This window comes from Nicotiana tabacum, chromosome 22 (assembly GCF_000715075.1).
Source record: "Nicotiana tabacum cultivar K326 chromosome 22, ASM71507v2, whole genome shotgun sequence".
NCBI lineage: Eukaryota > Viridiplantae > Streptophyta > Magnoliopsida > Solanales > Solanaceae > Nicotiana > Nicotiana tabacum.
The window spans coordinates 156,003,409-156,017,300 of record NC_134101.1 but is presented as its reverse complement, the minus strand read 5'-3'; positions in this window follow the sequence as shown (position 1 = coordinate 156,017,300).

The following is a 13,892-nucleotide window of genomic DNA, read 5'->3' as shown; positions in this document are numbered from 1 at the left end:
AAACAGTTTGTTAGGCGGCATGAGAGCTCGAAGTAATTGGGTTCAGTTGTTCTGTTTTGCTACTGAAGGCAGTGTCCTGTCCTCTAGCTATTCTTATGGCGTACTTTACTGAAGAACTTTCCTTTCCCCAAAAAGATAAAAAGGTGGATTAGCTTAAAAAGAACTTGCAACTTATTTGGTAGTGTTCAGTTAATTTTGGATATAATTTACCGAGTCTAAGAAAGACTAGGATTATAGGAATGCGGTTTTGTTGGTGGAATTATCATAAGGGAACAACACAAGTTCATATTAATTATGTAATTTCTCATCAACAAAAACGCACCAATCTGCATTACTTACTATTCAATTAATTTCTTGTCTCTGAGAAATGAATGCAAGCTGATAATATTTGCAAACTCTATAGAATTTGATTTAGACAAACTTGGTTTGTTCTGATCCTGTGAGCCAAGACAAGATCTTGCTGGATTTTGGATAAGAAAAATTGTCTATCTCGGAGGGCAGGATCACAGCATAAAAGTTGAAACACCATAGCTTTATTTTGTAGTATTGCGGGGAAGGGGATAAAGCTGGGAGATTTGGAGGATTTTGTTGCAGCTTTGCACAAATACTGTCTTCAATTCGCAATCTAAGGGCAGATATATCTGTTCAAAGATTTTGTATTGGACAGACCTAAAGATCATAATTGGAATATGAGTTGATCATATATTCTATCCAGGATGATAAAATGACAAAATCAGACCTATAAGAGCAAATTTCTTGCTCACAATTCAATACATTCCAACGGTTAAAAAGGTCTTTGGGAAATCAAGTGCATCTTTCCCCTTTGAAATATCTACGAAAGGTCTTTGTCAAAATTATCAGTAAACTGAAGGTACCAAAAGTAAAACTACTCGAATTCTGGGGACGAGACCTCCAATTTCCAAAAGGAAAGAAATCGAAAGAGAGGTTAAAGCTTATGCCTTAACGAATATGTCGTTCAATAACTAGCATGAGTAATTATATTCAGTGTGTATCATGGAAAAGTTGTCGATCGTTTAACACAATTAATTAAATCCTGTTATGAATAGTCTTAAAACGATTAAATTTAAGCTTTAAAAAGTAATTTAGAGAGGTTAATGGATTAAATCAACTAGTAATATACAAGCTGATTCTAGCTTCTTGTAACTAGCGGCGGATCTAGGGCATAATATATGGGTTCCCGAGAACCCAGTAATTTTTGCGTAGACCCTGTATTTTTGTTAAATTTTTTATTAAATATCTATTTGTGAACCCAGTTATTATTGTATATTAATTTGAGATTGTGACAAAAACTCATAAACTTAAAATCCTGGATCCGCCTTTGCTTGTAACAAGCAAAACCAAGGGCAACTGCTTGCACCAGTATATGTAAGATGCACTTAAATCGACATGACCTTGTGTTCTTTACGGAATCATTCTTCGCTATTTTTTGTTTTAATTTAATCATTCGTATCCGAAGCCCATTGGTCGATTAATTTAAATTTACACCGGATAGTGCAGTAAAAGATGATAAAACTTATCCTATCAAAGGGTGTTAGGATCAAAATAATGTTATGACCCCAAATACCCGGTCGTGATGACGCCTATCACACTACTAGGCAAGCCAACCCAAACCATCAATCACATCAAATTTCTTCTATAAAACCATTTTTCCAACACATGATTAAATACCAGTTTTCCTAAGAAGTGTTTAAAACAGCTAAATTAATGCGGAATCCAATAAAAACATAAGACAACATAGCCCAAACATCTGGTGTCACGAAGTCTAGAGCCTCTAAATATACAAATCCGACTGTCTAAGACATAACCAGTCTAAAATGCGAGAAAACAAGGATAAGAGGAAGAAAGCAGGGTTGCGGACGCCATGCACTACCTTGCAATCTCCGGCAAACTCTGACAATGATGGGGACTCTCACTCTGCCGCTCGGGCGCTTGGATCCGCACACAAGGTACGGGGAGTAACGTGAGTACGCCAACTCAGTAAGTAACTAAAGTAAATAAGGTCTGAAAGCAGTGACGAGCAATTAAAAATCATATAATTTACTAAACGACAGAATAACAGATCAACTCCACAGTTTAAAACCAGTTTCGTCATAAAATCTTCAATTTCAGTTTAAATACTTGAAATAATATACTTAGAAATTTTTTAACAGAGGCTTATTTTAAAAGAAGAGTGAAATTAGTGAAAACATCATAACAGGGCCCCTCGGGCAAGGAATCACTCAGAATATAGCCTCTCGGGCAACCTCTCAGTCACTCGTGACTCAACTCTCGTCACTCAGTACTCACTCTCATCACTCGGCTCCTTAATATCTCATAATAATAGAAATCATAGTAACCGCTGCGGCGTGCAGCCCGATCCATAATTTACACTCGACTACGCTCATTGGGGGTGTGCAGACTCCGGAGGGGCTCCTATAGCCCAAACATCATATTGCTGCGGTGCACAGCCCGATCCAATATACATATCGCTGCGGCATACAGCCCGATCCAATATATATGTCGCTGCGGCGTGCATCCCGATCCATATAAGTATCGCTGCGGCGTGCAGCCCGATCCATATAAGTATCGTTGCGGCGTGCAGCCCGATCCATAACTCATACGTATATAAATGTCCTCACCATTAGGTTCTTAACTTCTCTCAGTCATTAACCTCACAGCCTCTCGGGCACAACAATAGAAATTCGGGAACTCAGTCCAAACAGTCCTCACATTTAGAAGTAGAGTGATAAAACCAGTTTTAAACATTTAAACAGGTAAAACATGACTGAGGATATGCTTTCAACAAGTAGAGTGAGGAAAAATTGTAAAAATACCCCTAAGGGTCTCAACAGGTCGATACAAGACCCCAAACATGGCATACGTCCCATAATATAGTATAAATATCCAAAATACGGAATAATATAATATTTCCAAATCAAATACGCGGCTTAATAGTCGCTACGGGACGGACCAAGGCACAATCCCTACCGGTGCACGCCCACACGCTCGTCACCTAGCATGTGCGTCACCGCATTTATCAAAACAAGTCAAATACCGGGGTTCGTACCCTCAGTTCCAGCTTTACAATGGTTACTTACCTCAAACCGGTGAAAATACTACTCTGCGATGCCTTTGCCTCTCGAATCGGCCTCCACTCGCATCGAATCTAACCAAAATCAGAACGAGGACGTCAAAATATGCCAAGGGAACGAAGCCCAAGCGAATACAATCAATAAATGACACAAACCCCGAAATTACCAAAACTTGACCCCGGGCCCACATCTCAGAATTCAATAATTTTTACATCAACGGAATGCTTATCCTCCCACGAGTCTATACATATCAAGAACACTGAAATCGGAATCCAAATGACCCTCCAAATCCCCATTTAAAGGCCTCTTAAACTCAAGCCCTAATCCCCAATTTTCTTCCTTAATCTCCACTAATACCATGATTAAACAATGGAAAATTGACCTTAAACCCAAATAAATAAGCTTAGGGAACTTACCCAACTGATATCCTTTGATTCCCCTTGAAATCTTATGCCTTAGCCTCTTTCCCGTCTTCAAAAATGATGAACTTAGCAAAATTTCGCGAAGAAGACAATATATACCTTCTGGCCAGGGATTTTCGCATCTGCGATCCTTTAACCGCTTCTGCGGTACCGCATATACGGCCAAACCGCCGCTTCTGCGGTCCTTCACTTATTAGCCCACTACCGCTTCTGCGCTCAGCCTTCCGCACCTGCGACTCCGCAGGTGCGGTCCCACACCACATCTGCGGTTCCTGGCAAATCCTCAAAAATCCGCTTCTGCGGATCCTCTCCCGCACGTGCGGCGCCGCACCTGCGGTCCCCAATCCGTAAGTGCGAAAATATCAGAAGCAGCAAATTCAGCAGCTGCAACAAAATCCAACTTCTCTGTTAACCATCCGAAATCACCCCGAGGCTCCCGGGACCTCAACCAAAAACACAAACATATCATAATACCTTATTCAAACTTGTTCTAATCATCAAAACACCTCAAACAACATCAAATCACCCAAAACACATCGGATTCAAGTTAAACTTTCTAAAATCTTCCGAATTTCGTTTTTGATCAAAAACCCAATCAAACCACGTCCGAATGACCTGAAATTTTGCACGCGCATCGCAAATGACTCAACGGAACTACTGCAACTCTCGAAATTTTATTCCGACCCTTATATCAAAATCTTGCCTATCAATCGAAAATCGCCAAAATATCAACTTCGCTAATTCAAGCCTAAATCTACTACGAACCTCCAAAATTTATTCCGATCACGCTCCTAAGTCACAAATCACCTCCCGAAGCTAATCGAACCATCGGAACTCACATCCGAGACCTCTAATACATAGGGAAAATAGAGTGGTAACTCATGAGACGACTGGCCAGGTCGTCACATCATCCCCAACTTAAACAAACGTTCGTCCTCGATCGAGTCAAGAAACATACCTGAAGCCTCAAACAGGTGAGGATATCTGCTCCGCATCTCCTGCTCGGTCTCCCAGGTAGCCTCCTCCACGGGCCGACCTCTCCACTGCACTTTCATCGAAGCTATATCCTTTGACCTCAACTTTCGAACCTGACGACCCAAAATAGCTATTGGCTCCACATCATAAGTAAAATCATCATCCAACTGAACCATGCTGAAATCCAAAACATGAGACGGGTCCCCAATATACTTCTAGAGCATAGAAACATGAAATACCGGATGCACACTCGATAAGCTGGGTGGCAAAGCAAGCTCATAAACCACTTCCCCAATCCTCCGAAGCACCTCAAAAAGTCCAATGAACCGAGGACTCAATTTCCCCTTCTTCCCAAATCTTATAGCACCCTTCATGGGTGAAACCTTCAACAAAACCTTCTCACGAACCATGTAAGACACCTCTCGAACCTTCCTGTCAGCATAACTCTTTTGCCTCGACTGCGCTGTACGAAGCCTCTCCTGAATCACCTTCGCCTTTTCTAAGGCGTCCTGCACTAAGTCCGTCCCCAATAGCCTAGCCTCACCGAGCTCGAACCAACCAACTGGAGATCTACACCGCCTCCCATACAAAGCCTCATATGGAGCCATCTGAATACTCGACTGGTAGCTATTGTTATAAGCAAACTCTGCAAGTGGCAGAAACTAATCCCATGACCCTCCAAAATCAATGACACAAGCATGCAACATGTCCTCCAATATCTGAATAGTGCGCTCGGACTGCCTATCCGTCTGAGGGTGAAAAGCTGTACTCAACTCAACTTGAGTACCCAACTCTCGCTGCACAGACCTCCAAAACTGCGATATAAACTGAGTGCCCCTATCTAAAATGATGGAAACTGGAACACCATGCAACCGAACAATCTCCCAGATATAGATCTTTGCCAACTGCTCTGAAGAATAGGTAGTACACACAGGAATGAAGTGCGCGGACTTGGTCAACCAATCCACAATCACCCAAATAGCATCGAACTTCTTTAAAGTGCATAGAAGTCCAACTACAAAGTCCATAGTGATCCTCTCCCATTTCCACTCGGGAATATCTATCCGCTGAAGCAAGCCACCCGGTATCTGATGCTCATATTTCACCTGCTGACAATTGAGACACTGAGTTACAAATCCCACAATGACTTTCTTCATTATTCTCCACCAATAATGCTATCTCAGATCCTGATACATCTTCGCGATACCCGGATGAATGGAATACCGCGAGCGATGGGCCTCCTCCAGAATCAACTCCTGAAGCCCATCCACATTGGGCACACAAATCCAGCCCCGCATCCTCAACACCCCATCATCACCAATGGTCACATCTCTGGCATCATCATGCTGAACTCTGTCCTTAAGGAAAAGCAAATGCGGATCATCATACTGGCGCTCTCTAATGCGATCGTATAAGGAAGACCGAGACCACACAAGCTAATACTCGACTGGGCTCCGAAACATCTAATCTCACGCTGTAAGAGGTCTCTCCCCAACTGGAATATATGCCAAACTCCCCATACTCACAGCCTTTCAGCTCAAAGCATCGGCCACCACATTGGCCTTTCCCGGATGGTACAATATAGTGATATCATAATCCTTAAGCAACTACAACCACCTCCGCTGCCTCAAATTAAGATCCTTCTGTTTGAACAAGTGCTGGAGGCTACGATGATCAGTAAACACCTCACAAGACACACCATACAAGTAATGCCTCCAAATCTTCAACGCGTGAACTATGGCAGCCAACTCCAAATCATGAACAGGGTAGTTCTTCTCATGGGGCTTCAACTGACGAGAAGCATAATCAATAACTCTACTCTCCTGCATAAAAACACAACCAATACCAACTCTTGATGCATCACAATACACGGTATATGAACCTAAAGCTGATGGAAAAACTAACACTGGAGCTGTGGTCAAAGCTGTCTTGAGCTTCCGAAAGCTTTCCTTGCACTCGTCCGACCATACAAATGAAGCACCCTTCTGAGTCAACTTGGTGAAGGGCGATGCGATAGATGAGAATACCTGAACAAACCAGCGATAATAGCCTGCCAAACCAAGAAAGTTGCGAATCTCTATGGCTGATGACGGTCTGGGCCAACTCTGAACCGCCTCTATCTTCTTCGGATCAACCTGAATACCCTCGCTGGACACTACGTGCCCCAAGAAAGCCACTGAACTGAGCCAAAACTCACACTTGGAGAATTTTGCATAAAGCTTCTCCTCCCTCAATCTTTGCAACACAACTCTCAAATGCTCCGTGTGTTCCTCCTGACTACGCGAATACACCAGAATATCATCAATGAAGACTATGACAAACGAGTCAAGATAGGGCCGAAACACACTGTTCATCAAATGCATGAACGCTGCTGGGGCATTGGTCAGCCCAAAAGGCATCACCAAGAACTCATAATGACCATATCGGGTCCTGAAAGATGTCTTAAGAATATCTGAGTCCCTGATCTTCAACTGGTGATAACCTAAACGGAGATCAATCTTGGAGAACACTCTCGCTCCCGAAGCTGGTCGAATAAATCATCAATGCGAGGCAAATGATACTTGTTTTTAATTGTTACTTTGTTCAATTGCCTATAATCAATACACATCCTCATTGTGCCATCCTTCTTCTTCACAAATAGAACCGGCGCACCCCAAGGTGACACACTAGGCCGAATGAACCCTTTATCAAGGAGTTCCTGAAGCTGTTCTTTTAATTCCTTCAACTCCACTGGTGCCATACGATACGGCAGAATAAAATGGGCTGAGTTCCTCGCACCAGGTCAATACCAAAATCAATGTCCCTGTCCGGTGGCATGCTCGACAGGTCTACAGGAAACACATCGGGAAAATCCCTCACAACTGGAACAGAATCAATACTGGTAGTCTCAACACCGACATCCCTCATGAAAGCTAGATAGACATCCCTTCCCAACCATATGTTGAGCCTTCAAGAATGAGATCACTCTACTGGGAACATAGTTAGTCAAGCCTAGCCACTCAATTCATGGCACACCCGGTATAGCCAATGTGACCGTCTTGGCATGACAGTCCAGAATAGCACGACATGGAGATAACCAGTCCATGCCCAAAATGATATCGTAATCCACCATACACAGTAATAACAGATCCACTCAGGTCTCCATACCCCCAATAGTCACCACATACGACCAGTACACACGGTCTACAACAACAGTATCGCCCATTGAGATAGATATATGAACAGGTGAAACAAGAGACTCATGGGTTGTATCCAGATAACGAGCAAAGTATGATGATACATAAGAAAAGGTGGAATCGGGATCAAATAATACAAAGGCATCTCTGTGATAGACTGAAACAATACCTAAAATCACGACATCTGAAGCAGCAACATCTGATCTACTCGGTAGAGCATAGAAACGAGCCTGACCACCACCTGATCGACCTCCCCCTCTAGGGCGACCCCTGGCTGACTGACCTCCACCCCTAGCTGGGTAGGTGGGTGGTGAAGTAACTGGAGCAAAAGTCGAGGGCTGATCCCTCTGCTGAGACTGACCATCACGAAGACGAGGACACTGCCTCCTTATATGCCCAAACTCTCTACACTCATAACAACTCCCCGGTGCTGGAGATGGGGACTGAAGGGAACCCTGGCACCGGAGTAACCAGTAGAAGGACCTGACATGGAAGAACCCTACACTTATGGAGCATGGGACGAACTCTGGGCTGGGAGGGCACTGAGTGATGAGTGGCCCTGATGAGAATTGTGAGAACCATGACCCGATGATGCCCCACGATACCCCGGGCAAGCTGAATGAGTATGTCTGAAGGGACGGCCTCTGCCCTGCTGGAACTGACCCCTTGATGGAGCACCACTAAAGCTACCAGATCCCCGAGTCCTCTTGGCCTCCCTCTCCTCTCGCTCCTGGCGGCGAACTGACTCAATCTCACGGGCGATGTCAATAACCTCCTCGAAAGTAGCACCTGTCACCCTATCCCTAGTCATGAGAATCCGAAGCTAATATGTGAGACCATCAACAAACCTCATAATACTCTCTCGATCTGTGGGAACCAACCAAATTGCATGACAGGCTAACTTAGAGAACCGCATCTCATACTGCGTCACAGTCATCTCTCCCTGACGCAAATGCTCAAACTGCCTGCGCAGCCCCTCTCGGCGAGACTGTGGCACATACTTCTCCAGAAAGAGAACAGAGAACTGCTGCCAAGTAAGGGGCGCTGCACTAACATGCCTACGTCTCTCATACGTCTCCCACCAAGTGAAGGCAACAATGAAAAACTGAAAGGTGGTAAAAGCTACATCACTGGTCTCTAGGATCCTCGCTGTACGAAGCATCCTATGGCACTTATCCAAGAAACCATGAGCATCCTCGCCCTCTGCACCGTTGAAGGTCGGAGGCTGGAGTCTACCAACCTCTCAAGTCGATGCTGCTCGTCATCCGGCATAACTGGTACTACAAACTCCTGAGCTGGTGCAACTGGCTGGGCTGGAGGTGCCCCCGGTGTCTGGAGTCCCTGCACAACCTGCTCAGGTGTGCGAGCAACGGGAGTCTGGGTGCCTCCCCCGACTAGAGAAGTAGCTACAGCCGTAGTAACTGAAACCGCCTGAGCCAAACTGGTACACACTAATAAGATCTGAGCTAAAGCCTCATGAAGGCCTGGAATCACAATGGGCACAACTGGTGCCTAGGCTGGTGCTGCTGTAGCGTCCACAACTGGGACCTGATTCTGAACTGGGGCAATTGGTGGATCTGCACGTGCTGCCCTAGCTGCTCTGCCCCTACCACGGCCTTGACCGCGTCCTCGGCCTCTGGTGGCCCCAATCGGTGGAACTGGTGGTCGTCCACCCTGCCCGGTAGCTCGTGTCCTCACCATCTATGTGTGAATGGAATAATAGAAGTTTAGTATTCGGATCGACAAGTTCGCACAACAAGAATTTTAAGAATATGAAGATTATCCTAAAGGTTCTGCAGCCTCTCGAGGATAAATACAGACGTCTCCGTACCGATCCGCGAGACTCTACTAAACCGGCTCATGACTCGCGAGACCTATGTAACCCAGACTCTGATACCAACTTGTCACGACCCCAAATACCCGGTCGTGATGATGCCTATTACACTACTAGGCAAGCTAACCCAAACCATCAATCACATCAATTTTCTTCTATAAAATCATTTTTCCAACATAGGATTAAATAGCAGTTTTCCTAAGAAGTGTTTAAAATAGCTAAATTAATTTGGAATCCAATAAAAACATAAGACAACACAGCCCAAACATCTGGTGTCACGAAGTCTAGAGCCTCTAAATAAACAAATCCGACTGTCTAAGACATAACAAGTCTAAAAGGCGAGAAAACAAGGATAAGAGGAAGAAAGCAGGGCTGCGGACGCCATGCAGCTACCTTGCAATCTCCGGCAAGCTCTGACAATGCTGGGACTCTCACTCTGCCGCTCGGGCACCTAGATCTGCACACAAGGTGCATGGAGTAACGTGAGTATGCCAACTCAGTAAGTAACTAAAGTAAATAAGGTATGAAAGCAATGACGAGCAGTTAAAAATCATATAATTTACTAAACGACAGAATAACAGATCAACTCCACAGTTTAAAACCAGTTTCATCATAAAATCTTCAGTTTCAGTTTAAATACTTGAAATCATATACTTAGAAATTTTTCAATAGAGGCTTATTTTAAAAGAAGAGTGAAATCAGTGAAAACATCATAACATGGCCCCTCAGGCAAGGAATCACTCAGAATATGGCCCCTCGGGCAGCCTCTCAGTCACTCGTGACTCAACTCTCGTCACTCAGTACTCACTCTCAGCACTCTGCTCCTTAATATCTCATAATAATAGAAATCATAGTAACAACTGCGGCGTGCGGCTCGATCCATAATTTACAGTCGACTACACTCACTGGGGGTATGCAGACTCAGAGGGGCTCCTACAGCCCAAGCGTCATATCGCTGCAGCGCGCAACCCCATCCAATATACATATCGCTACGACGTGTAGCCCGATCCAATATATATGTCGCTGCGGTGTGCAACCTGATCCATATAAGTATCGCTGCGACGTGCAGCCCGATCCATAACTCATACGTATATAAATGTCCTCACCGTTAGGTTCTCAACTTCTCTCAGTCATTAGCCTCACAGCCTCTCGGGCACAACAATAGAAATTAGGGAACTCAATCCAAACAGTCCTCATATTTAGAAGTAGAGTGATAAAACCAGTTTTAAACATTTAAATAGGTAAAACATGACTGAGGATATGCTTTCAACAAGTAGAGTGAGGAAAAACAGTAAAAATGCCCCTAAGGGTCTCAACAGGTCGACACAAGACCCCAAATATGGCATACATCCCATAATACAGTATAAATATCCAAAATACGGAATAATATAATATTTCCAAATCAAATACGCGGCTTAATAGTCGCTACGTGACGGACCAAGGCACAATTCCTACCGGTGCACGCCCACACACTCGTCACCTAGCATGTGCGTCACCGCATTTATCAAAACAAGTCAAATAGCGGGGTTCGTACCCTCAGTTTCAGATTTACAATGGTTACTTACCTCAAACCGGTGAAAATACTACTCCGCGATGCCTTTGCCCCACGAATCGGCCTCCACTCACATCGAATCTAACCAAAATCAGAACGAGGACGTCAAAATATGCCAAGGGAACGAAGCCCAAGCGAATACAATCAATAAATGACACAAATTCCGAAATTACCAAAACCCGACCCCAGGCCCACATCTCGGAATTCAATAATTTTTACATCAACGGAATTCTTATCCTCCCACGAGTCTATACATATCAAGAACACTGAAATCGATGTCCAAATGACCCCCCAAATCCCCATTTAAAAGCCTCTTAAACTCAAGCCCTAATCCCCAATTGTCTTCCTTAATCTCCACTAAAACCATGATTAAACAATGGAAAAATGACCTTAAACCCAAATAAATAAGCTTAGGGAACTTACCCAACTGATATACTTTGATTCCCCTTGAAATCCTATGCCTTAGCCTCTTTTCCGTCTTCAAAAATGATGAACTTAGCAAAATTTCGCGAAGAAGACAATATATATCTTCTGGCTAGGGATTTTCGCATATGCGATCCTTTAACCGCTTCTGCGGTACCGCATATGCGGCCAAACCACCGCTTCTGCGGTCCTTCACTTAAAATCCCACTGCCGCATCTGCGGTTCCTAGCAAATCCTCAAAAATCCCCTTTTGCGGCTCCTCTCCTGCACGTGTGGCGTCGCACCTGCGGATTGGGGACCGCAGGTGCGAAAATATCAGAAGCAACAAATTCAGCAGCTGCAACAAAATCCAACTTCTCTGTTAACCATCCGAAATCACCCCGAGGCCCCCAGGACCTCAACCAAAAATACAAACATATCCTAATACCTTATTCAAACTTGTTCCAATCATCAAAACACCTCAAACAACATCAAATCACCCAAAACACATCGGATTCAAGCCAAACTTTCTAAAATCTTCCGAATTTCGTTTTTGATCGAAAACTCAACCAAACCACGTCCGAGTGACCTGAAATTTTGCACGTGCATCCCAAATGACTCAACGGAACTACTGCAACTCTTGGAATTTTATTCCGACCCCTATATCAAAATCTCTCCTATCAACCAAAAATCGCCAAAATATCAACTTCGCCAATTCAAGCCTAAATCTACTACGAACCTCCAAAATTCATTCCGATCACGCTCCTAAGTCACAAATCACCTCCCGAAGTTAACCGTACCATCAGAACTCACATCCGATCCCTCTAACACATAAGTCAACACCGGTTGACTTTTCCAACTTAAACACACTCTAAAGAGACTAAGTGTCTCAAACCTTACCAAATCCTTTCCGAACTCGATCCGACCAACCCGATACCACATAACACGGATAAACAAGGCATAACAATGCAGAAATAGGGAAAACGGAGCGGTAACTCATGAGACGACTGGCCAGGTCGTCATAAATAAGCAGTGTCATGCGGAAGCTAACAAAGCATATCTTGAACGACAATAAATCAGACAACAAAAGAGAAGTATCCCAAATGAAACACACATATTTAACTTAGTTCGATCAATTGACCTATATCTGTAGGCGAAGATGAGCAATCAACCATATAAAAGGAGAGTACGAAATATCGAGGGAACAACCTCACAAAGAGGGACACACAAGTGACGGGATAACACTTGTCTAAAAAATTCTCATCCTAAACAAAATTCTCAAACCCCTTACAGCTACATTGTGGATGGTACTATATATATATATATATATTGAAATTCCATAACCTTATCTCAATTTACGGCTACATTGTGGTTTTCCATTCCCAAAGCTCAAAACCTATGACCTCTCGCTAAGAGTAAAAATATTCCAACCATTTCATCATATCCGTTGGTAGTTGACTCGCTAATTTGATCTATATCTTCTAAATACAATATTAAAAACATGATGAAACCCCTTAGTGAAATATTATTCGTCATTTTTACCTTTTAAAATTAAATTTCACACCAGACAAAATAATAATTTAGTTATTTTTCTAATAGTTAGGACTTTAATTTTCCTAATATTTAGTACTTTGAACTCAACTAAAATTGTGGTTATTAAATATTTTCTTATTTGAAGTATTTAAGAAGTCCTAATATTTAAGAATTTAAACTCAAGCAAGCTTTTATTTATAAAACTTCTCTCCTTATTTGAATTGAATAAAATAACTATTACTGTGTAATTATAAGTATGTTTCTTCTGTATAGAATAATCTATATATCTATTTATAAAGGTGGGAATATAAAAGGTGACTTGACACCTCTCATTGGCCAAGGATTGTATTTATCTTTTTTCTCCTTTTTCTCTACTTTCATTTGTCTAATAATAAGATATATGTTGTAGTTATAAGAACTCATTTATTACAAAACATTAAGAATTTAATTATAGCTCCATAATGAATAAGGGAAGAGAGAAAACATCAGTTTCAAAACCAAAAGAAATCCATTTTTTGACTTAGCAAAAGAAGGAAATTACAACCTTCTTTAATTTCTCAACTGTTACAACTTTCCTCAATAATAAAAAAGGAATGATACAATAGTCTTCCTTGCAACCTCCCCCTATTCAATCTTTTCTTGTGATGAATGAAAATTTTGGTGGCGAAGCCTCTATTAAGGTATAATTATCTACTTTCCTACTCAATATATTTTTTTTATGGTACATTGAGATGAGAATGTTGGGGCATATACTATTAATCATGCATTTGGATATAGTATATTCTAATAATTATCATGGTTAAAAGTCTAAGTGGGAGATTGTTGGGATATATACTATTAACCATGAGTTTGGTTTAGATATAGTATTTATTATGAAATAATTGTTTATTCAGTTTTAATAAAGTT